The sequence below is a fragment of the Triturus cristatus genome, chromosome 4_1 (genome assembly GCF_964204655.1).
Source record: "Triturus cristatus chromosome 4_1, aTriCri1.1, whole genome shotgun sequence".
In the NCBI taxonomy this organism is placed as follows: Eukaryota; Metazoa; Chordata; class Amphibia; order Caudata; family Salamandridae; genus Triturus; species Triturus cristatus.
The window spans coordinates 774,716,099-774,741,856 of NC_140585.1; the positions used below are offsets into that span (position 1 = coordinate 774,716,099).

The following is a 25,758-nucleotide window of genomic DNA, read 5'->3' on the forward strand; positions in this document are numbered from 1 at the left end:
CAAGCTATATAGACTCTTTCCTAGCTCCCTTGGTGAAGGACTTGGCCTCTTACATCAAGGATACTCAGGACTTCTTAAGACTTATTGAAGGGGTTACTTGGGAAGAGGATATGTTGCTCATTACCCTGGATATTACCTGTCTTTATACCTGTATTGACCATCAAGACGGCATCACAGCTATTGAATGGTTTTTTAACAAAAGACCAATCAAATATTGTAAACACAATGAAATGCTTTTACAAATGATTACAAACAAACAAACAATATTTTCACATTTGCAGGACAATTGTACTGCCAGTTGCGTGGAACCGCCATGGGCACGTGCTTCGCCCCTAGCTATGCGAATCTTTTCGTGGGCTGGTGGGAGAAGCACGTGGCCTGGGGGGAACCCAATGATCATTGGATTGAAAAAAACATTTTATGGGCAAGATACATAGTTGACCTTTTCATAGTCTGGCGCGGCAGTCGCTCCTCGGCTGAGGAAATTGTAGCCTCTCTAAACATGAATGAACTAAACCTTAGGTTCACAGGTGAAATCAGTAATATTTCAGTCACCTACTTAGATCTTGAGGTTTATGTGGACAAAGATGTACTTTCTACCAGACTGTTTAGAAAGCCTACTGCAGGCAACACTGTTTTGCATGCGGGTAGCCATCACCCACGAAGTGTCATCAAAAATATACCATTTGGTGAACTTCTGCGCCTTAAACTGAATTGTTCCAAAGATCTTGAGTATGAACAGGTTAAATTTGAAGCCACCAAGAGGTTCAAGGAGAGAGGATACACCAACTCAGACCTGACCTCAGCAGAAATTAAAATCAAAAAGATAAACAGAAAAGATTTATTAATAACTAAAAAATCTGCTAAATCAGAAGAAAATGGCCCGGTCTGGATGATTACCAGTTTTAATGAGAAATCTAGCCAGATGGTGCAGATCTTCAAAAAGAACTGGCACATCTTACAACCTGATAACATCCTGAAAAAGAAATTACCATCTTGCCCACAAATCACATACAAACGCATCATGTCGGTAGGGGACTACTTAATTCATAGTCATTATGATTCGGTCCCCAGAGTCAAAACCCGAATAGGCATCCCAGGTTTCTTTCCTTGTAAACATTGCAAGGCATGTAAATTTAGTGAAAAAGTAACAACTTACCAAGGTAGACCAGGCGATCCTAGACCAATTCGTAAGATCAAGTTGCTTCTAAATTGCAATTCTGACTTTACTGTTTACTGCCTAACCTGTCCATGCCCCAAACGCTATATTGGAAGCACGATACACCCTACCAAAAAACGCATCCTTGAACATATGCGGGCTATTACAAACAAGGATCCCGCATATCCGGTTGCTCGTCATTTCAAGAAATTCCATCAAAGCAATCGTGATTTATTGAAATTCCACTGCATCGATCAAGTGGTTAAATCTGAAAGGGAAGGGGATAGGGTACGTCAGCTCCGCATTTTGGAATCTACCTATATAATTGATCTCCAAACAAAGGCTCCGGTAGGGCTGAACAATGATGAGGAGTTGTGGGTTCACCTAGGATAAAATGTGGGAACTTTGGGCACCAAAACGAATGTTATTAAGTTATGTTCAGATCATCTTTGTGCCCCCATTTTTTCAGCCTCATCAAAAACCTCTCTCACCGGCTGTCCTAATGCCCATTCAGGGCGTAATAAATCAAAGTAGGGGGTGACACACCGACGATACGAACCTAAATGGATTGGATATTTATCCACATTATTTCTTTGAACTATTCGTATCAGCTTAGTATTTATGCTAAGATAGGGGTGTTATCTATATATAGGATGTATATATATACATTTTCTTTTTTCTGAGGTATCGGAATTTCTCCAACCCGCCTCAGCAAGTAGGAGATACAAGAGCTGCTGCTGAATGCAGCTTGTGACTTCACATGGGGTTTTCTTCATTGCAATGTAAACCCGCAGCCCGGTGGACACTAACTTTAAGAGGCTCGAGCGTAAGGGGACCTGAGGAAGTACTTTATGATTATACATGGCAACCAGGACATTTTCAACAGTCACCTGTGTTTTTCCTGCAGAGTACCAGTAGTAACGGGCTGATTTTCTTTCAATCCGGCTCCGCGCAACCTCTACCCAGGCAAGAGGAACTCTGGGAGATGTAGTGTGTAATGCATTACACCACGAGGGGCGATCACATGACCAGGAGCACTGGGCGTCTCCACCAATCAGAGGGATGCAGGACTATTCAAAACACGGGTGGGGCAGTATCCTGTGACTACAGCAGCACCTGAGGAAGGCTAATCCAGCCGAAATGCATCGTGCCAAATAGCTGTTCAAATAAAGGCTTCCAAAAGAAATTTCCCCGTGTGGCCTCTCTCTTTCGGCAATGGAGGAGTTTGTTTGTATATATATATATATATATATATATATATATATATATATATATATATATATATATATATATATTACCTACTGGCGGTCGCCAGTAGGTAGTTATAGTTAGGACCACGTTTCCATAGGAAATCCGCAACATTCTATTTTGAATAACTTTTGCGCCGGTCGACGAATCCTTGCGAATTTTTCAAAATAGGTGGGGCGCTACGCTCCGCTCCTACCCTGAAAGTCTCAGGGGGATTCGTCAAGCGGGGGCTGAGATAAAAGGGGGGTCTCAAAACGCGTTTTTCCCATGCATTTTTCCATAGGACCTTTAGACACAGCTACAGCCCGAACGGCTGAACAGAATTACTTGAAATTTGGCAGAGAGGTAGTCCTCAGGTCAAGGAAGTGCCTTTTGTAGGTTTGGTGTAAATCTGTTCAGTAGATTCTGAGAAAATAGCCTTTAAATCAATATATATATATCTGAGCCAGCTTACGGTGCGCTTACGGTGCGCTTACCGTACGCGTACGGTGGAGTGCGCGAGCGTGATTCTGATTGGCCCTTAGATCTTAGTAAACATTCGAATCGGTCGAAACCAGGAAGCGGCGGCCGCCATTTTCTCTCTCGCACTCTGAGGGGGGAGCTGATAAACAAATGCCAAAAACATATAAAGGGGCTGCCCATGCACATAACCATGTTAGTTGAGTCTTCAAAGATCCCCCAAGGCAAAAAACGGTAATTTTTTATTTTTCGAAAATTTCGCCGATTACGCTTACCGTACGCTAAAAACTTTTTTTTTTTAAAAAATCCACACTCTCTCCACCCCGTGTGCAAATGGTGGCCGAAGGCCACCATTTGTGCATGGCATATAAGAACAACAGCATTTCCCCAAAAAATTTCAACAGATCACCTATCACAAGGAAGCGCATAATATGTCCTCCATGTGCGCACGGTGCGCGAAGCGCATTGTGTGTACATGGCCCATCTAGCGTAACGTGGGCACGCGGTGCGCGTAGCGCACCGCGTGCCCACCGTGCGTGCACGGCACTAACTGCGTAAAGTGGGCGCGCGGTGCGCGAAGCGCACCGTGCGCGCACGGAACGAACTGCGTTAAGTGGGCGCGCACGCCACGAATGGCGTAAAGTAACTTAGCATTTAAAAAAACGTACAAATTCACTGAAAAAACCATAGGTTTCACACACGTTATAGTTAGGAATTAGCATTTAAAAAACCTTGCAAATTCACTGAAAAAACCATAGGTTTCACACATGTTATAGTTAGCGGAAATTTTACTGATAAAAAACCAATGAAATTTCCCCGTTATAGTTAGTGCAGGAAACTATAACTCACGCGACCGCAATCTTCTGCTGATGACATATGTGTCTTTATGAAAAAAAAATATTTGTAATATATGTATAGCTAAAAATTTATGGAAGAAGACATGGGCAAATGAGTGTCTAAATACAGTATTAGCATCAGCAGAGGATTGCCGTCGCGTGAGTTATAGTTTCCTGCACTAACTATAACGGGGGAATTTCATTGGTTTTTTATCAGTAAAATTTCCGCTAACTATAACATGTGTGAAACCTATGGTTTTTTCAGTGAATTATATATATATATGAAATTTGTTAACATCTGCCTTTTTCCCCCTGAGGACTGCACCTAATGAATATATGGTGCCATTGAGTGTTTTTTTTAATTTTGCACCACTGCACTTTATTTAGTAATATAGGAACAGCGCTTGTAATTTAATCACTCTAAGATGGCCACCATGTATCTTTTAACAATGTTGCTTAAGTCCGTCTTTGATTTCTATTACAAACCTCGTGACCACCGATACTTTGAATTTCTTTGAGTGCTTTCCATTTTTAAACGCCATGGCGTTTTTGGTTGTTTATATATATATATATATATATATATATATATATATATATATATATATATATATATATCTCCACTCCACTTCTCCCAAGTGCTCCCTTGCACAAACAGGAACACAGACACTTCGATAAGCTGATGCCAGAATTATTATTTATTTGTATGCTGTGAACAAACGGTGCTGCCTCAGACGCGTTTCGTACACTGGGCTGTGTCCTTGATCACTTAACAAACGGGAAGCTAGAACATAAATTTAAAGGCACAGACATGACGCTACCTAATGACGTCGATCGGCATTAAGCTGGACATAGACAAAATACTAAATGTAAGTTATTACTCCCTGAAACCACAAATTGTAATGATAAAAATACAGTATGTGAAAAAACTTTGCAGAGCTGATCTAAAATACAGAGGCGGCTATATATATCTTTGCGTCTTAATTGGTCTTTGTTTGTACTGTCATTTGCAAATAACCAGCTTGCACACAGAGCTAATATATCCTGCTCTAGTCTCTAAACGTCCACTTGTATTCATCAGAATATTTTATTTTTTAAACTGATAAACATATGAAATACAGGGCACAATACAAATTCCATCCTATAAACATAACATATTACAAATGGATGAAAACATAATACATAAAAACCTAGTTTTAAAAAAGGTAAATACTAATGTGCAAAGGGCGCTTGTGTGCAAAGAACGCAAGTAATGTGCAAATTCAGCATTGAATACGTTGAAACTGGTTCAAATACCTAGTTATGTGCAAAACATCGCTATACTTTTGTGCAAATACAGCTATATTATAGTGCAAATAGAGGAATACGAAATGAGATGTTATAACAGGTTCAAATACCAAGTCATGTGTAAAACATCACTATACAAATGTGCAAATGCAGCTATATTGATGTACGAATATGTTAAAACAGGCACTCTATGCAAGGATGACCAATACCTATATCCATATTTATGCAAAGCTAAGCATATATTCAATGTTTACATATTGTTCTATTGATTTTATTTGATGATGATATGGCCAGAGGGTAGTTGTCATACAGCCAGAACAACGCTTATCGAAGCACTGAATGGGTCTATAGTGTGGAACAGTGCAATAATAGTGCTTAAGTGCTCATAAAAAGGAGTTTAAAAAAGTTGCTAACTAGTGCTACAAACAGGATATATGGCGGCCATACTCCCTATAGAAAAAAAGAGAAATTACACATAGGAGTATCCATAGGTTCGGCCCCAATAATCTAGGGTGGTAATTCAAAAATCATACTTTGGATAAATCCTTATACTATCTACACCTAGATAAGAGACTGTCCTAAAAAAAAAACCTAAGGTCCACCAGATGGCTAGAGATCATGAAATATAAAATATGCGAGTAAAAAAAAAAAAAGTAACATTACAGAAAAAAACACTACAGAAAAAATACCGGAACAGAGCGAGAAAACTATCTAGGAAAACAGCTTGGAAAATCTGCAAATGGATCTCCTGGAGAAACAATACCTACATAGCTGTTATAAAAATGCTGCCCAGAAGAGAATCTACAGATACCACATAGGATGAAATGGCTTGAATAATGGCCAACACCTATAAAATGTTGTATAGATCTTCACCTATGTTCAGACCCGTCGGGGACATACTGTCAAGCCCCACTATATAGCGTGACTCGAGTTGACGCAGTGCTTTCTCCCTGTTACCACCCCTCTTGCATGGTGCCACGGCATCAATAACAAAATACTGTAAACAGTTCAAATTGTTATTGTGTACAACTTTAAAATGCAGGGCCACTGTGTAGGCCTGGTCAGAGTTCACTATCGCTCTGAGATGTTGAAGGATCCGCACATGCACCTGTAGTTTGGTGCTGCCTACGTAGCATAGGTTACAACTGCATTTGAGGACGTAGACAGCAAACTCCGTTCTACAGGTGAAGTGGGCCTTCAGAGCGATAGGGACATCTGAAAAAGATGTCAAGTAAGTGGCAGTATTGGTGCCAAACTTGCAAGCTCGGCATGAGCTGCACCTAAAGAATCCCTTACGGGGTGACAGCCAGCTTGCTGTTACATTGGTTTCTGGGCTATTTTTCACTAGCTCATAGCGCATAGAGTACGCACATCTAAAGGTTACTGTTGGAGTGGTGTGAACAACCTCTTTTAAGGTAAGATCAGTGAGAACAATTGGCCATTCTTTCTTGATAATATTTTTAATGTGTTTAGCTTGCCTGCTGTAACCTGTGACTAGCCTAATTTCTGAATTTTCACCAGCCTCCTTATCACATAGATAATCATCTTCTTGCTGAAAATTCCTATTGGGGTCTGGAAGGGCTGTACGATTGAGGGCATTTGCCTTCCTCATGGCCATTTCTAGCCTGCCTGATGTATAACCACTGGCTTCCAATCTCTTCTTAGCCTCCAACTGGTGATATTGTCTGGCTTCTGGAGTTCTACATGCTCTGTGTATGCGAATGAACTCGCCCTACAGGATACTAGCTATATTGTGTGGTGGATGAAAACTCCCTGTATGTAACACCATGTTACCCGATGTAGGCTTACTGAACAAACAGGTTTCAATCCTACAATCTGCTATTTGTACTTGAATGTCAAGAAAATTCGTGACAACACAGTCAATATTAGCAGTGAAATGTAGGTTTAACATATTATCATTGATGTAATCAACAAATTGCTTAGCTTGATCTTCTGTTCCTCGCCATACAATGAACACATCGGCTATGTATCGCCAGTATTTGACAATATGTTTAGACCATACAGTGGGAGGCTGTACCTTGAGCACATGCTCCTCCCACCAGCCAACGTGGAGCCCCGCGTAGCTGGGGGAGAAGCATGCCCCCGTAGCCACTCCTCTTAGTTGTTGAAAGACCGCATTATCAAACATAAAAACATTGTTGTGGAGACACCAATGAATCATTCTAATCAACATTTGACTATGGCGGTACATTTCAATAGGTCTCTTGCCCAAATAAAATTCCACTGATCTCATTCCTTCAGGGTGGGCAATGCTCGTGTACAAAGCTGATATGCCCTTTGTTAAAAAAGATATTCTTTAGACCATTCACAGTTATTAAGTTGATGCAAAAAATCTGTAGTGTCTTTAATGTATGCCGGTAAACTCGTGACAAATTCCTGGAGATAAAAGTCAATATATTTCGATGCATTATTGAAGGTACTGTAAATGGATGACACAATAGGTCTCCCCGGAACAGGGATTTCCTTTTTATGTACCTTTGGTATGAAATAGATGTTTGGTAAGGTTGGAAATTGTATATTGAGAAACGTAAATTCGTCTCTAGAGATGAGACCTTCCCTTCTCCATTTGTTTAGTTCATCCTTATAGTTTTTTTTAATCGTATTTCCCGATGCCATGTTGAATTTCTTGTAGCAAACCTCATCATTTAAGTAGCGATAAGCCTCTTTACTGTATTCTTTCTTATCCCAGAGCACAATATTCCCACCTTTATCCGATTTATTGATTACAATGGTGTTATTTTTCTTGAGTTTGTTCATCAGTGTCGAATATTGCTTCATTTGCTCGTTAGGTGGCCTTTGTTTTGTTTTGGTTTTGTGCTGTAATTTTTTCAGTTCCTCAATGACCCGGTCGTGATAAATATCAATGGCATCACGTGGCATGTTCGGAAAAAACGTGGAGACTGGATTGAAGGGGCTTTGTCCTGGTTTGGATATGTTACTATCCTCTGCCCTTGCTAACTCTTGCGTATTACTAGTTTGGATGTCTTCATTGTTAAGATCATGTAAAGTACGGACCAAAGACATATCCTTGACTTGTAACTCTTGTTGGGTAGTGTTGGTCTTACTTTCTAAGTTATTCTTTTGTTCCAAATTGTTTTTAATGGTGAAATATTTTCTTAACTTGATCTTCCAAATAAACTTGAAGACATCAATGTGAGTGCTGCAATATCTGAAATTACTCTCGGGACAGAAGGACAAACCTAATGATAACAATTGTTTCTCAGCCTGATCCAAATCAATGTTAGTATGGTTGACAATGGTGTTGTTGTCTATTATTTGTTGATTTTCCAATACCGATTTTGCTGCCGCCTTCCCCTTGTTTCTGAAGCATTTCCATCGTTCACGTCTCCTTGTATTTCGCCTTTGATTGTTGAGGCGTTTTGTTTGCGCTGGCGTGACGATTTTTTGCGCTCCATCCTGATATAACCCAGTTCCTCTGCCAGTGTCAATTGCCCTAAATCCCCTTGCTTTGCACCAGGGTTGCCATCATCTGATTCTTCTTCACTTGGAACTAAGCTGGCATCCGAGGTGCATATGTTGGAGTCGCTAGTAGCCATATCAGGTTTTCTGAGATTTGTCGCTATTTTATTAATGCCACTGTCCTTCTGTTTGCGCAAGTTGTCCAATTTGCATGCAAATGTAAAAATTTGCCCCAACTCATAATCCTGCTTGTCGCGGGCAAACTTAAACGCCTTCCTGGTTTTGATCACTTTTTCTTGTTTCCTTAGGCGGTCATTCATCTCTTTCATACTTTTATCAATATATTCCTTACTATCCAAAAACTCTGGTTTGCTCAACTCATTATTGATCCTTGGGATTTCTTCCATGTTTTTGTCACGGTCGATCCTGGCATATTTCACCAGCAGACACAACAAGCGCATAGATGCCTCCAGATTACTCTCAGCCCACTCCTTCAGGAGTGGGTTAAGGCTGTCAAAACTCGGTGCCAGCATTATCCTGAGGCCTCTGGGAATTCTTCCCACTTCGTGGTATTTTTCTAGTGATCTTATCTCCCACCATTTGGTGAGCTCGCTCCGACTGTTTTTTTTTAGTGCCTTCATAAGACTCTTAACATCGCTGTTATTGCTTATATCGATAGTTTTGCTACCTCCTCCTCCTTGTGGATCCTTAGGTAGGTTAAGAAAAAGTTTGTCTGCCGCCATCTCCCGTTCCCGTTCATTAGACATTGCACCAGCTGTATCATTCGAGTTATTAGCAATGGGCTGTTTAATCACTAAACTGAAGCCCGTACTGGCATATTTAGCACCTCCCCACCTGCGATATAATGTAACTATAGCCTACCGCATACATATGGCAATTGTGCGAGTCCTCTGACTTTTACTAATTACCTCGGATCCTGCGCTGCTGTAGTCTTGAACCCGTTCACAGGGGGCCGACCGCCATTGCTCATTGCTGAACACGAAGCTCCAAATGGTTTGACAAATGGTCAGCCTGCTTCCGGGTGAGGGGTCCGTGAATTCAGGAAAAAAACAACTTCCTGTGACAAATCCACTCCACTTCTCCCAAGTGCTTCCTTGCACAAACAGGAACACGGACACTTCGATAAGCTGATGCCAGAATTATTATTTATTTTTATGCTGTGAACAAACGGTGCTGCCTCAGACGCGTTTCGGACACTGGGCTGTGTCCTTGATCACTTAACAAACGGGAAGCTAGAACATAAATTTAAAGGCACAGACATGATGCTACCTAATGACGTCGATCTGCATTAAGCTGGACATAGACAAAATACTAAATGTAAGTTATTACTCCCTGAAACCACAAATTGTAATGACAAAAATACAGTATGTTAAAAAACTTTGCAGAGCTGATCTAAAATACAGAGATGGCTATGTATATCTTTGCCATCTTAATTGGTATTTGTTTGTACTGTCATTTGCAAATAACCAGCTTGCACACGGAGATAATATATCCTGCTCCATTCTCTAAACGTCCACTTGTATTCATCAGAATTATTATTTATTTTAAACTGATAAACATGAAATACAGGGCACAATACAAATTCCATCCAATAAACAAAACATATTACAAATGGATGAAAACATAACACATAAAAACCTAGTTTTAAAAAAGGTAAATACTTATGTGCAAAGGGCGCTTGCATGCAAAGAACGCAAGTAATATACAAATTCAGCATTGAATACGTTGAAACTGGTTCAAATACCTAGTTATGTGCAAAACATCGCTAAACTTTTGTGCAAATACAGCTATATTATAGTGCAAATGGAGGAATACGGAATGAGATGTTATATATACACACAAACACATGTATAGATAGGACCTAGTTTCCATAGGAAAAGCGTTTTTTGTTTTCCCAATAGCTTTGGCGCCGGATGACGAATCATCGCGAAATTTTCAAAACTAGTGGGGCGCTCCGGTCAGCTCCTATCTTGATAGTTTCGGGGTGATTCAGCAAACAAGGGCCGAGAAAAAAGGGGGGTCCCAAAATGTGTTTTCTCCATGTTAATTCCCATAGGAAACTTTAGACACGGCTACAGCCCGAACTGCTGAACGGAATTACACCAGATTTGGCAGAAAGGTAGTGCTTGGTTCATAAAGCGCCCTGTTTTTAAATGGTGTACATCCATTCAGTAGTTGCAGAGAAAATAAAAAAATAGAGGTAAATAAATCAATTTACCATAGGAAACTTTAGACATGGTTACAGCCAAAACTGCTGAACGGAATTACACCAAATTTGGCAAAAAGGTAGTGCTTGGTTCAGAAAGCGCCTTTTTTTTTAAAATGGTGTAAATCCGTTCAGTAGTTGCTGAGAAAATAAAAAAATAAAAGTTTCGATATATAGAGGCGTGGTTGATCCGCGCACCCTCCCGACCACGAGCTTTATTCTAATTGGCTGTCAACACTCCAGACCAGGAAGTGTTGGCAGCCATCTTGTGCCTCAGTAACCGAGGCGCAAGAAAACAGAAAAACTAAAGCGCAAAGGCCTCAAAGGCCCCCCCAAGACCCTGGGACTGCCACCCCCTGGGGCATTGATTAATTATTTGCTGGGGCACACTGTGTCCCCCGCAGCCACGAGGACCGCCAGCCCGGGGCTTCTTTTTTAAAAAGAAATACCTGTGTGAGGGGCATGTGCCCCCCCACATGCCCCGAGGGCCGCCACCTCCCCGGGGCACTAATATGTAAATTTGGGGGTTCGTTAAGGACCCCCGAGCCCAGGGAACCACCACCTCCCCGGGGCTTTGAACAGATAGGGAGGGGGGATCCGCGGCCCCCCTCCTGGAGCCTGTGATGGCCCTGGGGACCGCCACCCCCCAGGGCCAGCTCCTGCAGTGTCCCGGCGTGCCCACCCTGGGACACTGCTGTTTGGAATGACAGGGCGGAAGCCTCGCAGGGCCATCTAACCCACCAGGTATGTCCAGTAAGTGCCACAGCTCTGTGGTGCTTACTGTAGGTGTATGGTGGGCTAGTTGGACACAGGGACTCTCAGGATTCAAGGGGACTTAATCCCCCAACTTGAAACGTGCCACAGGGCGCCTTTGCACAGTGGTAAAGGGAGGGGGCGGGGCCAAAGGTGACGTGTGCAAACACGCCCTGTGGCGCGTTTTAAGTTGGGGAATTAAGTCCCCTTCAATCCTGAGGGCCCCTGGGGGCCAACTAGGCCACCAGATACCGCCAGTAGGCGCCACAAGTCTGCGCTGCAGAGAGGTGGTCCAGGCCATGCCCCTTTTTACACCTCTGTGCAACGCAGCTCTGTGGCGCTTACTGGAGGTACCTAGTGGGCTAGTTGGACCCCAGGGACCCTCAGGATTGAAGGGGACTTAATCTCCCAACTTAAAACGACCTCAGAGCGTGTTTGCACACATGTCACCTCAGGACCCCCCTCCCTTCACCACTGTGCAAACTCGCCCCGTGGCGCGTTTTAGGAGGTAGTTTTAATCCCCCTGCCCTATTATGTACTAGGGACTTACAGAGGAGGTCATGCTAATCACAGGGATACCCCAACGCATAGTGTTCCCTAGTGTATGTAGGTGTTTTCACTGTATTCTAAGTGTCTTTTAGCATAGCACTGGCCCTAGACCTGGTTAGTCAGAGTCAGTTACCACCAGTACCCGTCTGAAAAAGTTGTGGGTACAGGATGATTTTGCAACAAGGCCTCTTTCTGCTCCTCTGTTGGTTCTTTCTGGACATGTTCAGGTTTTTCCTGCCCTTTTCTTCGTCTTTGTGGACTTCCGTTGCTTCTTTCTGCATTTCTTTTGCTTCTTTCTGCGTTTTTTCTTCTTTCTTCAGATGTCCAACCTCTGTAGCATAGTTAGAAACTAGCATTTAAAAAAACCTTTGAAATTCACTGAAAAAACCATAGGTTTTAGGCTCGTTATAATTAGAAATTAGCATTTAAAAAACCTTAGAAATTCCCTGAAAAATCCATAGTTTTTGGGGAAAGTTATAGTTAGTTGGACATTTCACTCGTACTAAACCATAGAAATTCCCCCGTTATAGTTAGTTCACCTAACTATAACTCGCGCCCCTGCAATGCACTGCTGATGACATCACATAATACATCACTCATGACATGGTCAGTGACATCCCTGATGACATCACTGATGACATCTCAATTGACATCACTGATGACATCATTCATGTGATAAATTGATGCATCTTCTCACACCCTAATATTACCTTTGGTACACCCACTCTAAATTACAGACGGCCATTCTCAAAACCATTGACACTCCAACACCAATAACTACATACCCACTCATTGATTCTTAGGTCTACACACACATCCACTCACTCATCCGTACAGTCACTCATACTTATGGTCACTCAGTACAGAACTATCATATGCACTCATGCACCTATATAGACACTCACACACTGCCACTCATCCATAGAGGTACTCACACATCTAGTCAGTCATGCAAATAAATAATCACACACCCATTTACTCACCTATGCAGTTATACAAACACCAGCTCACTTACTCATACAATTACTAGCACATTCTTACACTCTTATACAATCACTGATACAAGCACACACTCATCCATACAGCCACGCTCATAATCACACACTCTCACTTACAGCCATTTAAATACTCTAACACACATATATACTGCTTTTTACATATGTAGTTACTCGCACATGTACCACTGAGATATACATTCACTCACTAACACACTCATAAACATACTCACCCACCCATGCAGTCCATCACAGATGCACTCTTGAAACCATGCACCCAGTGAATCACCCACTCACACATCTATGCACAGAGACACCCACACCCCACCCACACAAACACTCAGGCACCCATACAGATACTCAGGCAACCAACCAATAACTCATATAGACACTCATGTAGCTATTCATAAACCCATGCAGCCGCTTACACACCAACAGAGAGACGGATACAGACATTCACACAGTTTAGTCGCTAACCCATGCATTCAGTAAGATATGTTTAATCACTAATTTATAGACTCAGTCACGCACCTACTAAATCATCCATTCAGACACTTATACACCCACTCATTCTTCAATACACCTTTCCCTATATATATTAAACATATTTAAACTTTACAGAAACACACAGTCACTGGATGAGGTCATCAGTGGTGTCATCGGCGATGTCACTGACCATGTCATGAGTGATGTAATATGTGACATCATCAGCTGTGCATTGCGGGGGCGCGAGTTATAGTTAGCTGAACTAACTATAACGGGGGAATTTCTATGGTCTTGTACGAGTGAAATGTCCAGCTAACTACAGCTTTCCCTAAAACCTATGGATTTGTCAGTGAATATATATATATTCACTGAAAAAACCATAGGTTTCAGGCACGTTATAGTTAGAAATTAGCATTTAAAAAACCATTGAAATTCACTGAAAAAACCATAGGTTTCAGGTACCATATAGTTAGAAATTAGCATTTAAAAAAACCTTAGAAATTCATTGAAAAAACCATAGGTTTCAGGGACGTTAGAGTTAGCTGGACATTTCACTCATAAAAAACCATAGAAATTCTCCCTTTATAGTTAGTTGAGCTAACTATAACTCGTGCCCCCGCAATGCACTGCTGATGATGTCACATATTACATCATTCATGACATGTCAGTTACATCACTGAGACATCACTGATGACATCTCAAATGACCTCACTGATGACATCATCCACGTGGAAATCTGATGCACCTCATCACACCCTAAGATAACCCTTGATACACCCACTCTAAAATACAGAGAATCATTTTGGAAACCATCAACACACCAATACCAGTTAGTACATATCCACTCACTAATTGCTAGCTCTACACACACATCCACTCATTCACCAATACAGTCACTCATACATAGTCAGCCATCAATACAGCATTATCATATGCACTCACATATCTATACAGACACTCACACACCACCTCTCATTCACAGAGTTACTCACACACCTAGTCAGTCATAGACATAATCAATCACACTTTCATTTACTCACCTGTACAGTTATACACACACCACCTCACTTATTTAAACATATACTAACACATACTTACACTCTAATACAATAACTAATGCAAGCACACACTGATCCATATAGCCACTCTCACAATCACTCACTCTCACATATAGTCATTTATACACTCCAACACTCACATATACTGCCTTTCACATATGCAGTTACTCACACATGTACCACTGAGGCATCCATTCACTCACCAACACACCCATACACACACTCACCCATCCATACTGCTCTTCACAGATGCACTCTTGAACCTATACACCCGGTGAATCATCCACTCACACATTTATGGACAGTTACACCCAACCCCACCTACCCACACAGACACTCATGCACCCATAGAGATGGTCAAACAACTAATCAATAACCCATATAGATCTTCATTTAGGTACTCACCAACCCATGGAACCGCTTACACACCAACTGACAAACTAAACTATGTGAATGTCTGTATTAGTCACTAACACATGCATTCAGTAAGACACAATTAATCACTCACTCATACAGTCAGTCACACACCTACTAAATCATCCATCCTGACTCTTGTACATCCATTCATTCTTCACTACACCTTGGCATATATATAAAACATATTTACATTTAATAGAAACACATAATCACTGGATGATGTCATCAGTGATGTCATTTGAGATGTCATCAGTGATGTCACTGACCATGTCATGAATGATGTAATATGTGACGTCATCAGCAGTGCATTGCGGGGGCGCGAGTTATAGTTAGCTCAACTAACTATAACGGGGGAATTTCTATGGTTTTGTATGAGTGAAATGTCCAACTAAATATAATGTCCCTGAAACCTATGGTTTTTTCAGTGAATTTCTAAGGTTTTTTAAATGCTAATTCCTAACTATAACGTGCCTGAAACCTATGTTTTTTTCTGTGAATTTCAATGTTTTTTTAAATGCTAAATTTCTAAACATAATGTGCCTGAAACCTACATTTTTTTCAGTGAATATATATATATATATACATATATATGTATATAGATACATATATATATATATCATTCACTCTGTAGACTTATGTATCTATATATACATACATATTTATATAGGTACATATATAAACATATATCATTTACAGAGAGAAAGAGACTCTCTCTCTCTCTCTCTATACATATATACATATATATATATAAAGAACGATCTCTCTATTTCTCTAGCTTTTTTTTATAGCTATGGCTTCCCTGGCGGCCGATTTTGTCCCCCACGGAAAGCACATGGCTATAAAAAAAATTGCCCCCACGTGTGGTCGGTCACTGAGCAGGAGGAACGACCCCCTGTCAATATTACCGCCATTTTCCTTTTTATTTATTTTTTTACACTTTTGGGGGGCGATCGCACCCCCCAAGGAAAGCCAACATTTTAAAATCAAAAATATGCCCCCACAGGGGGTCGGCCACTGACCAGGAGGACCGACCCCCTGTCAATATTGCCATTTTTTTTTTACACTTGTTTTAAAAAGAATATATATATGCATATTTGGGGGCGATCGCACCTCCCAAGGAAAGCCAACATTTTCTAATAAAAAAATATGCCCCCGAGGTGGGGGCCGACTGATTACCACAACGGCCGACCCCCCCAAAGACATCCTTGGTGTCTAGTGGGGTTTCCTGGCCATGGATTGCCGCGCTGCCGCGCTGCCATGATCCTCGGCCAGGAAACCCTTTCAGGAAGGCCTCGTTTGAAAGGGGAGACTCTCCCCTTTCAAACGAGGCCTCCCTGAAAGCTGGGGAGCCGTTTTCAGCTGGATTTCCCCATCGGAGTCGAGCGCGCCTTACCTGCTGCTGTTCTCGGCACCAGTGGGGAAATCAGTGACGTTAGAGCGCCTCGCGGCGCGCTGACATCACAGATGGGTGGGAGGAGGTGCGGGGGGAGACACGGAAGTTATTTCTCCTAATTACACCTCACCTCCGGAGGCATAAGCTGTTGGCACTTCCCCAGGTTTACATGCACTTATAAATCTGGGGAAGTGTCAATAATTCATGTGTGTTTGTTGGGAAATTCCCACTGCAACACCCATGGAATGCCTTCCCTTTGTAGAGTAAGGCAACAAAGTGCTTTGCGCTGTGCTGTCTTACTCCATATTTATGAGGCTATTCAAAGCCATGCATTGTGGCTTTGCGTGGCTGTCACGTGGCCCATTGGGACATTGTCATCTTCACTAACTTAGAATGAGCACGCTGCAACTTGCCTGCTGTTTTTGTGCATGTTACTACACGTCCTTATTTTTGCAATAAGTTCCATGACTGCTTTCTCATGAGGACTCATCACTGTTGAACATTATGTGCAAGGTCGAGCAACAATGCCCCTTGTTATTTTGTTCTCGCCAGGCCTTAGCCCTTAGACAAAACATACTGATGCAGCTGTTGTTTGGACAACGTACTTTGGGTTTTAGTGGGATACACGAATAGGTGACACACACTTGGAGAGGGACTTTTCCAGGGAGAAGAGCGAGACAGCACCTATGATGTAGATCTACCATCTATAGGCTAAGGTATGGGGTCTGCTGACAAAGCCCAGAGATCTTCTATTATATAATAATATTTCTTCTTAGCAAGGGGAGAAAGCTTAGGCACTATGGGGCATATTATCAAGACAGGCGATAAAATTATCGCCGCTTTAGCGGCAGAAAACTGCCGCTAAAATGGCGATAATGGGCTTGATAGTATGCTCAATGGAATTCCAATTGAAACTCAGGTTAGATGTCCTTCGCATCTAACATGGGCTTCAATTGGAATTCCATAGAGCATATTATCAAGCCCATAATCGCCGTTTAGCGGCAGTATTCTGCCGCTAAAATGGCGATAATTTTATCGCCTTTCTTGATAATATTCCCCCTTATTTTTTTCTCCATTGTCTTTTTAGGATGACATCTCCCTTCCTGATATATGGACTGGCTGCTATGCTGACTGTATTTGTACTATGCATTTTCTTGCTTGTTGTGGCACGTATACTGCATGTTAGGGCACGTTAGGTAAAATAAATATTTTAAACTGTTTCGTATCTCTGGCAGATCTTATTGTGGCCAAGTACAAGAGTGAGAGCGAAAGGGTGTGTTGTGTTACCGCGATTCCTGAGAGATCGGGGAGTGTTGTGTTCTTGGGTGTCTAATCATTTGCTTCTCTGTGAGTGAGTAGGAGCACAAGACAGACACTATAGCTACTTAGTCCTGGGGTCATGGGTGCTAAGGTGGTAGTCCCTACACACCAAGGTCCTATAATCCTGCGCATAGTTCTGTGTTTGTGCAGAATCCCTGCAACATGGCCTCATTGATATGGTTTTGTGATTTGCGCCGCCAGAGCATCACAAAAAGTGACACGCCTGTGGCGCAAGGGGTTTGTAAATATGCCCCATAGTGTATTTGTGCTTTTATTTGTGTGATGCTTTCTGTAAGCTACCTGTAGCTCGCAAGGTTGTTTCAGAGTACTTTACTGTGTTAAGAGAGAAATATGCATAGTCATTTTTTCCTGTGTAGTTACTTTAAAGAAATATTTCAACATGAGATTAGGTTAGTGGGCATGCCCTACCTTTAATCTCCTGGATGTCAGGTCTTCTGCCTCTGTCCCTTTTTTCTCCAATTTACTATTTCTGATCAAGAACAAAACCAAAACATAAAGAAAGCTGATTTATGTAGCCAGTGTTGCTCTCTGCTAGAGGGATCATTGAACTGATAAAAAAGCCATTCTGTCTTTAATTTCATTTGAGGCTATTTGCTGCCTCCACTGGTGTTATAAGATTAGATTTTTAACTATAAAATATGCAGTAAGTTGAGAAGCAATTTCAGTGCGCAAGGTGCAAAGTCTCATTAATTGCTACCAGGTACACACATAGTAAATTCAGGTGATCACTTTATGCATACTAACTTCGTAAGCACAATGTAATATTACCTTAGAGCTGTTTCTGGCATTCTGCCACTGATGAACAGAGATTAAGGCCCTCATGTACAAAGCAATTTTACAGACGCAATGATCAAATCACAGCAAATCGCAATTTGGGCTTGTAAGTAAATACCAAATCCGTATTTGAAAGGGGCCTCTGAAGAGTGTTACTTCCAAATATTGATTCCTTAAGTTATTCTGTCGCAAAACATTAATATTTTGCCACCACTCAAAGGAGGTTGATGCCATTCACAAACAGGAAGGGTTCCCTCCCCTTTGTAAATAGGGACAAAAACAACTGCCTACTCTTACAAGCATTGTAAATGCAATAGGTCTCTCATTTGTTTGAGTTAGACCTATTGGCAGTGTAAATGGTAATGTCTTTTACCTATGTGTTATGGAGTGTATTTATGTGGCATGTATTGGAATTATTGGGTTGGATTAGTTAGTTGTGGAATTGTGTGGTGTGGAACTGTGTAGAGCAATTATGTTGTATGGTGTGGAATTATGTGGATAGCAATTATGTGGTACTGAGCATGGCGGAGTTATGTGTAGTGGGATTGTGTGTTATGAAGTGTAATTATGTGGAATGGTATTTTCTTTTGTGGAGTGGTATGTAGTGGCAGTTAATTATGTGGTGTGCTGTTGAATTTAGTGGCATGATGAGGAATTTTGTGATGTGGATTGGATGTATGTGGTGTGCAGTATAATTGCTTCATTGAGTTGACTGGTCACACAACACTTCCTTCAACTCCACTGGCTCCCAGGCAACAAGATAGTCACTTTCAAGCTCCTCACTCACGCCTACAAAGCCCTACACAATGAAGGATCAGCATTCCTGAACCATCGCCTCACATTCCATGTACCCAGCAGACAACTCCAATCCTCCCAACTCGCCCACGCCTCCATCCCAGGATCCACAAGACCTAAACCAGAGGAAGGTCGTTCTCCTACCTCGCCGCCAAGACCTGGAACACCTTGCCCCTGCACTTCAGGCAATCAGCGTCGCTGACCCAATTCAGGAAGGACTTAAAGACCTGGCTCTTCAAATGACCCTCCACCCATTCTGACCAGCAACCCCCCTCCCCAAGCGCCTTGAGACTCCCACGGGTGAGTAGCAGCCCTTAACATGCCCTTGATTGATTGATTGAGTTGATTTATGTGGTTTGGTGTGGAATTATGTGGTGTGGATTGGAAATGTGTGGATTTTAATTGTGTGGTGTGGAGCTGAGTAGATAGCTTTGCATTTTTGTTGACTTAAAAAAACAAATATGTAGGAGATTTGCTTTATATCTGTCTTTTAGAAAACTGATGTCTGGACACATAGATGGAGCAATGGTTATAACAAGCAAAACATCAGCGAAACGTTATAGCGCCACATTAAAAATGAGAGTGCAAAAATGAGATGATGGCGATTTAACAGATCCACTGGTAGAGATACAGCTGTTGCTTTGATAAACCTGATACCACTGGCCAACATTGCAATGAGCACGCAAACTATTTTCATAATAAGATGCAAACAATGTATTCATCATTCTCCTTGGTGGACAATCTAAACAATTTCCACTCAGAGGATAAGGATCTACACAGAAGAGACCACCCCTTGAAGCTTTCTCCCTGATGGACTGTGATTCTTTGCATACCATCTCGGCACTTGTAAAGAGCGGGTTTCCTACAGACCCAGCTACACCTAATATATTGAACCAAGTGTCCGAAATAATCTCCCCAGTCATTCTTGACCTAATCAATGCCTATCTCTCCTCGGGAGTGGTCCCACACCTTTGGAAAAGAGTGATGGTAAAACCTCTCCTGAAAAAGCCTAGTCTTGATCCGGATCTACTGGGTAACTTTCGCTCTATCTCTCTCCTCCCAGGGATTAGTAAATTAGCTGAGAAACATGTCAACGCAGAATTCTTGACATATCTGTAGTCCCACAACCTCCTCCATCCTTCTCAAATGGGCTTCCGCCCGCTTCAAGGAACTAAAATGGCGTTGTTGGCAGTTGTCAAAGAATCTAAAAAGATTCTCATCGAAGGAGGCTCAACAGCAATTATCCTCTTGGACCTTAGCGCTGCCTTTGACACGGTCAACCGCCAAATTCTGATTCATCGACTCAGGGGGTTGGGGGTGACTGGGCTAGCTCTAACATGGTTGCAATCATTCCTGGATGAGAGATCCTTCCAGGTCTTTGATGGTGATGTCTCCTCAAAACCTCTGCCTCTCCAGTGCGGAGTTCCGCAGGGGTCGTCCTTGAGTCTATCTCTTTTTAATGTCTATTTGACTCCACTTCAAGAGATTGTGCTCTCATTTGGGGTTCATATAGTGACTTACGATGATGACACCCAACTGGTCGTAGCACTAAACCACGCTGACAATGCCTCTTTCGGCCTTTGTCCCTGCCTAGAAGAGGTAGTCAAATTGATGAATCAATCATACTTAAAGCTAAATGGTGATAAGACCGAGTTGATGCTCCTTGGCAAACCATCCCTCTTCAGGGCAGATGCTCTTTGTACAGCCTGTATGGGCCTCATCCCTGTCCCTAAGACCCAGATGAAGAGTCTAGGTATCTGGCTGGATCAGGATCTCAGCTTCATGGTTTTGGCATCCTAAGGATGCTCCGTAAGTGCTCCCTCTTCTCCCCTTCCGCACAAGAAGGCTTATGGTACAGGCACTTATTCTTTCCCGCCTTGACTACGGGAACGCCCTTTACCTTGGAGCTCTGTTTTCGACCCTCACAAAGCTCCAAACGGTGCAAAACTGCGCGGCAAGGATGTGTATGGGTATCTCGAACCGGCAAACCGCAAAGCCCACCTTGAAGTCGCTCCACTGGCTTCCTGTTCGGTAGAGAGTTTGCTTTAAAGCCATGTGCATTGTGCACAAGATGCTAACTGGGAATGGCCCCACGATCAACCACTCAACCACTCCATGGTCCAGCCTTATGTGGCAAATAGAGGGCTGCGCTCTGATGATTTACATCTGGCTGCTGTTCCCAGGATCAAGAGGGCCAGAAGTGGTGGCCGCCTATTCTACAACGCTGTTAAGCTGTGGAATACCCTTCCCCTTTGCAGTAGCGTCCCGTGGAGAGAGTTCCGTGGGGCAGTGAGGCAGGTGGGGGAGGGGCAGGTGGGGGAGGGGCAGGGTGGGGGTAGTAAACACCGGAATGTGGATGAACGGAGGTAAGTAAACAATTAAATAAATTAAACGAATTTCATTGCGCGCACTGCATTGCATTTTGCAATGCAGCGCGTGCAACGAAATTAATTTTATTTATTTGTTTACTTACCTCCGTTCATCAATATTCCGGTGTTTACTACCCTCCACCCTGCCCTTCCACGGGCCGCAAATGCCCCTTTGCCTACGGAGGGAAACTAGCCATTTAGCCTTCCAGAAATCATTGAAGACCTGGCTCTTCACTCAAGTGTGCTGCGCTGTCTTTCTCTGCTACTGTCACAGCACTGGGAGGCCCCTGGGTAGCCATGCGCTCAATAAATGCTGCTTCATTCATCATGCGCTTTATAGCATGCACGCTGTTAAAAGTGCCTAACTAACATCGGAAAGAGTGTGTATCTTTCCATTTAATTTACGTTAATAAATTCAATGGAAATCCACAGAACCTTGCTAGTATAGCACTTTTAACATACAGAAGAATATCTGCTTTTGATCACGCTCCAAAGCATATAAATAGTGCAATGCTTTAAAAAAGCAAAGCATTAGTAAAGCGCAAAAGTGTGACGTTAATATCTTAATACATCCTAGAGAGTATTCTTGAACCAGACCCATTTCTTAACGCCAGTTAAAGCCACCAAATGCATTATTTGTAGGCCTGCCATTTTAGGATTGTCAACAGGTGGGTATATTTGCATTCGTAATATAGCAATATCGTCAGATAACACTTCAAAAAGAAAGGGTAAAATGTGGGCTTTTGAACCACTAAATAATCCACTTCTGGCAAACATAGCAGTGCCAGACAGATACAAGAAGCTTGGGCCTTGCTAAGGGCTGTCTTTACGGAAAATAAAAAATGTATATGATGGCTGTTGTTTTTTTTTTTGTAGCAATCGAATTTGGAAAAAAGTGATTACAACATCCAATCAGCATTATCAAAGATCACAAAAATAAAAAGTAAAGGAATACTACCAGCTACAAAAGAACCGCACAGCTGGACGGGAGTTACACATTTTAAGCATATCTGTCAACATATTAAAACGTGTTCCTCTGTAAAGTGTTTCCACTCCAAGCAACCTCTTGTCTTTTACTGAAGAACATAAATGTTGGCTTGTCTAAAAAAGTCCAGTGGGCAGAAAGAGAAATACAGCTGTTTACGAAGCACCTTCGGTTTTATGGAGATGATCACGGCTCCTTGTGCTGATGTGACGTAGTCAGATCTCCAGCTGACTGCGCTAACACAGAAGCATAAACACATAGCATCAGAGCAGCTCAGTTGAAAGAAATAAAGGGTGTAAATAGAGACCTCCCCCCTCTGCCAGCAGTGTTTCTGGCATAACAGAGACTTCCACCAATCCCTACTGTGTTGGGACTTCTGAAGCAAGAACACGTAGAATGGAGGACACCGTGAGGCAGGAGGGACATGGACATGCTGTGAGAAGTGAGGCTTATGCTCAGGCAGTAGTGCTATGTAGCACACCACGCAGGGTGCACGATTTTCCCCAGCCACCCCTTTCTTCAATGGGAGCCTGGGTTCTCGTTTGGAACACATGCTCCCATTGAAGTCAACTGGAGTCTGACCGAATCGTATTCGGAAGCAACCGGATGCATCCAAATCGCTCGGTCGATCTCCCCCGATCCGAGTCGTCCATAAAGCATTCTGGAACCGATTCGGTTGGAATGCTTTTCGGACAAGATCGTAATCGTCCCCTAAGTCTGGACTGTGCAGTGTTGCCCAGCCTTGGTTGGAGTACCGACACATTAAGTTGATTTCATTCAGTGGCCTCCTATTTTTTTTTATCTCTGCTCTCTCGTGACATGACTTTTGGGAGAAAACAGTCAAGAGATATTTGAAATTTTGTATTCAGTTTTATCTCTTGGTCCTGTAATAGAACAATTTTTTTATATGAAGGAAGTCATCCCTGGTAGAAAGGAAGATATTCAATGTGGTGTAGAACTACCTCTGTGGTACAGACTGAATGGTGTTCTTCCTGGAAAGAGTCAAAGGTGCTGCATCAGCCTTGAGCACCATGAATGTATTTTGAAGCTGAAGAACATGCTGCTTCTTTGGTACTCGCCTGTAAAGTTAGTCATTAAGTTGTACCTTCACTACTTTCAGGAGCACAAGTGGCAGATAGCAAACAGGGCAAGCAGGGTACAGCACTGGCATGGCATTCTGAGCAAAAGGGGTGATTAGTAACATTGGCTGCAACCTGTCAGGTGTGGCAGCAACAGGGTGTATGCATCGCAAATGACTGCTGTGGCAACTTTTGCGTGACAATAGCAGCAGTAAGGGAACTGTACCAACAACATGCAGACGTGATTCTAACAGTAAATGTGCAGCTAGGGCAACTATGAGGAACAGCTGTAGGCGGTGGGTGAAATGCAGCACACTCACAATGCCTGAGAGTCCAGATAATGAATATGAATATCCACGGCCTGGTGGACCCTAGGAGGGGTAGCAGAAGCCAACAGTCGGTGCATGCAAATAAAACGCACACACTCTCTGCGTATGTGTCAGCAGTGGCCACAAGCAACCACTCGCTTTTTTATTTATCACCTAGGGCGGAGCCTGGCCTTCAGCGTGAAAACTGCAACATTCAATCAATCAAACAGGATTAGTATAGTGCTGCTAATCAACCCAGTAGCCCATTAGGCTACTGGGATAAGTCGAACAACTGGGTCTTGAGTCTCTTCCTGAATTCTGCCAACAAGTGTGATATCCGGAGGTGGATGGGAAGGCTGTTCCAGGACTTGGCAGTGAGGTAGGAGAAGGAACAGCTTCTGCTGTGGCTTCAGCAGATGTGTGTGCTTTTGTGAGGGAGGTGGATTGAAGGTCTCTGGATGGTTAGTGGATATTCAGGCGGTGGTTGATGCATGCTGGTCATAGGTTGTAGAGGGATTTGTAGGGGTCTGCCAATAACATGAGTTGGTCCATTTTCCTGGATGAGGAGCCAGTGGAGGTTCCTAAAGTGTGGGGTGATTTGGGTTCATTTGGCCATGTTGAAGATAAGTCTGGCCACTGAGCTCTGAATCGTCTGTAGTCTCCTGATGAGTTTGGTGGTGGTTCCTCCGCACAGTGCGTTGCCATAGTCCAGACGGCTGGTGATTAGAGCTTGAGTGACAGTTTTATTTGAGAGTTTGGTGGCACTCTGGATCCTGTCTAACATTCGCTGGACTGCGATCGGTCATTCAAATGCCCATACTGGTCACACATGATCTCTTAGTCTCTGGCTAGGATTGTGATTCGGGGGAGATCATACCTCTGACTCCAGGCTCCTTCTTCCCTCCTGTTTACTGGATCTAGTGCTCCTTGGGCTTCCCCAGCCAAGAAATCTGAGGGCCCCTGGTTGTTCAGCAATGTCGACTGGTGATTACTAGGACGAGTCATCGTAGCTGGATTACCCGCCGAGGCACTTGGCAAGAGTGGTACAAATTGCTCCTCTCAACTGATGTCCACATCTTCATCTGGCCCCCTGGCATGACCATAGACCTTCTTGAGCCAGGAATCATACCTTATATTGGTATGATGCCCCTGAGCATTGGTGACTATGGTGTCATTGAGATTCATGACTGCCAGGTCTCCGCCTCAAAGGGGGTTCCACCCTGGATGGCGATCTCGCATGATGACCCTGTCCCCTACTTGGATGGTCAGGGTCACAGCTCTCCTTCCTATGCTGGCCATGACATTGCTACCCCATTGTGTCTCTTACATGGCTTGTACCTCCAGAATGGTGGGCTGCCAGACAAGACTTTTTAGAATGCAGTCTCTCATGGGTCTTAGAAACAGGAGGTCCGCTGGGACACTGTTGGAGGTGCTCTGCATGGTCTTGTGGTATTCTCTTAAGAACCAATGCAGGAAACATTCAGTGTCTTTGCCCTGGTCAACTCCAATTCTTAAAGCTCAGTTCAGAGTTCTCATGTATCTCTCAACCTCTCCATTTGCTTGAGGTCACTGGGGAGGTTACCTTTCGGTGATGAATGGCTTGGGATAAAAAGTATTCCTGGAACTCTTGCCCCTAAAATGGAGGACCATTGTCTGACTTTATCTCCTCAGGTAGGCTATTCAGGATGAATACCTTATTCAAAATAGGTTTGACTTTTGAAAATGCAGTAGACTGTATTAGTTCTATGATTGGGAACTTTGTATGGGAGTCGATGAGAACTAGGATGAGACACCCATCCAGA

At 42.8% G+C, this 25,758-nt stretch overlaps 1 long non-coding RNA gene across 1 annotated transcript in view; it reads right to left on the reverse strand.

Annotated features, from left to right (window-relative positions):
* Nucleotides 1-9,643, reverse strand: part of LOC146855510 (uncharacterized) — a 117,749-nt gene extending 108,106 nt beyond the window's left edge. The window contains exon 1 of the long non-coding RNA XR_014980848.1: nt 9,357-9,643. This is a non-coding gene — a long non-coding RNA (uncharacterized LOC146855510). The remainder of the gene's footprint in view (nt 1-9,356) is intronic.
* Between the last annotated feature and the right edge of the window lie 16,115 nt (nt 9,644-25,758).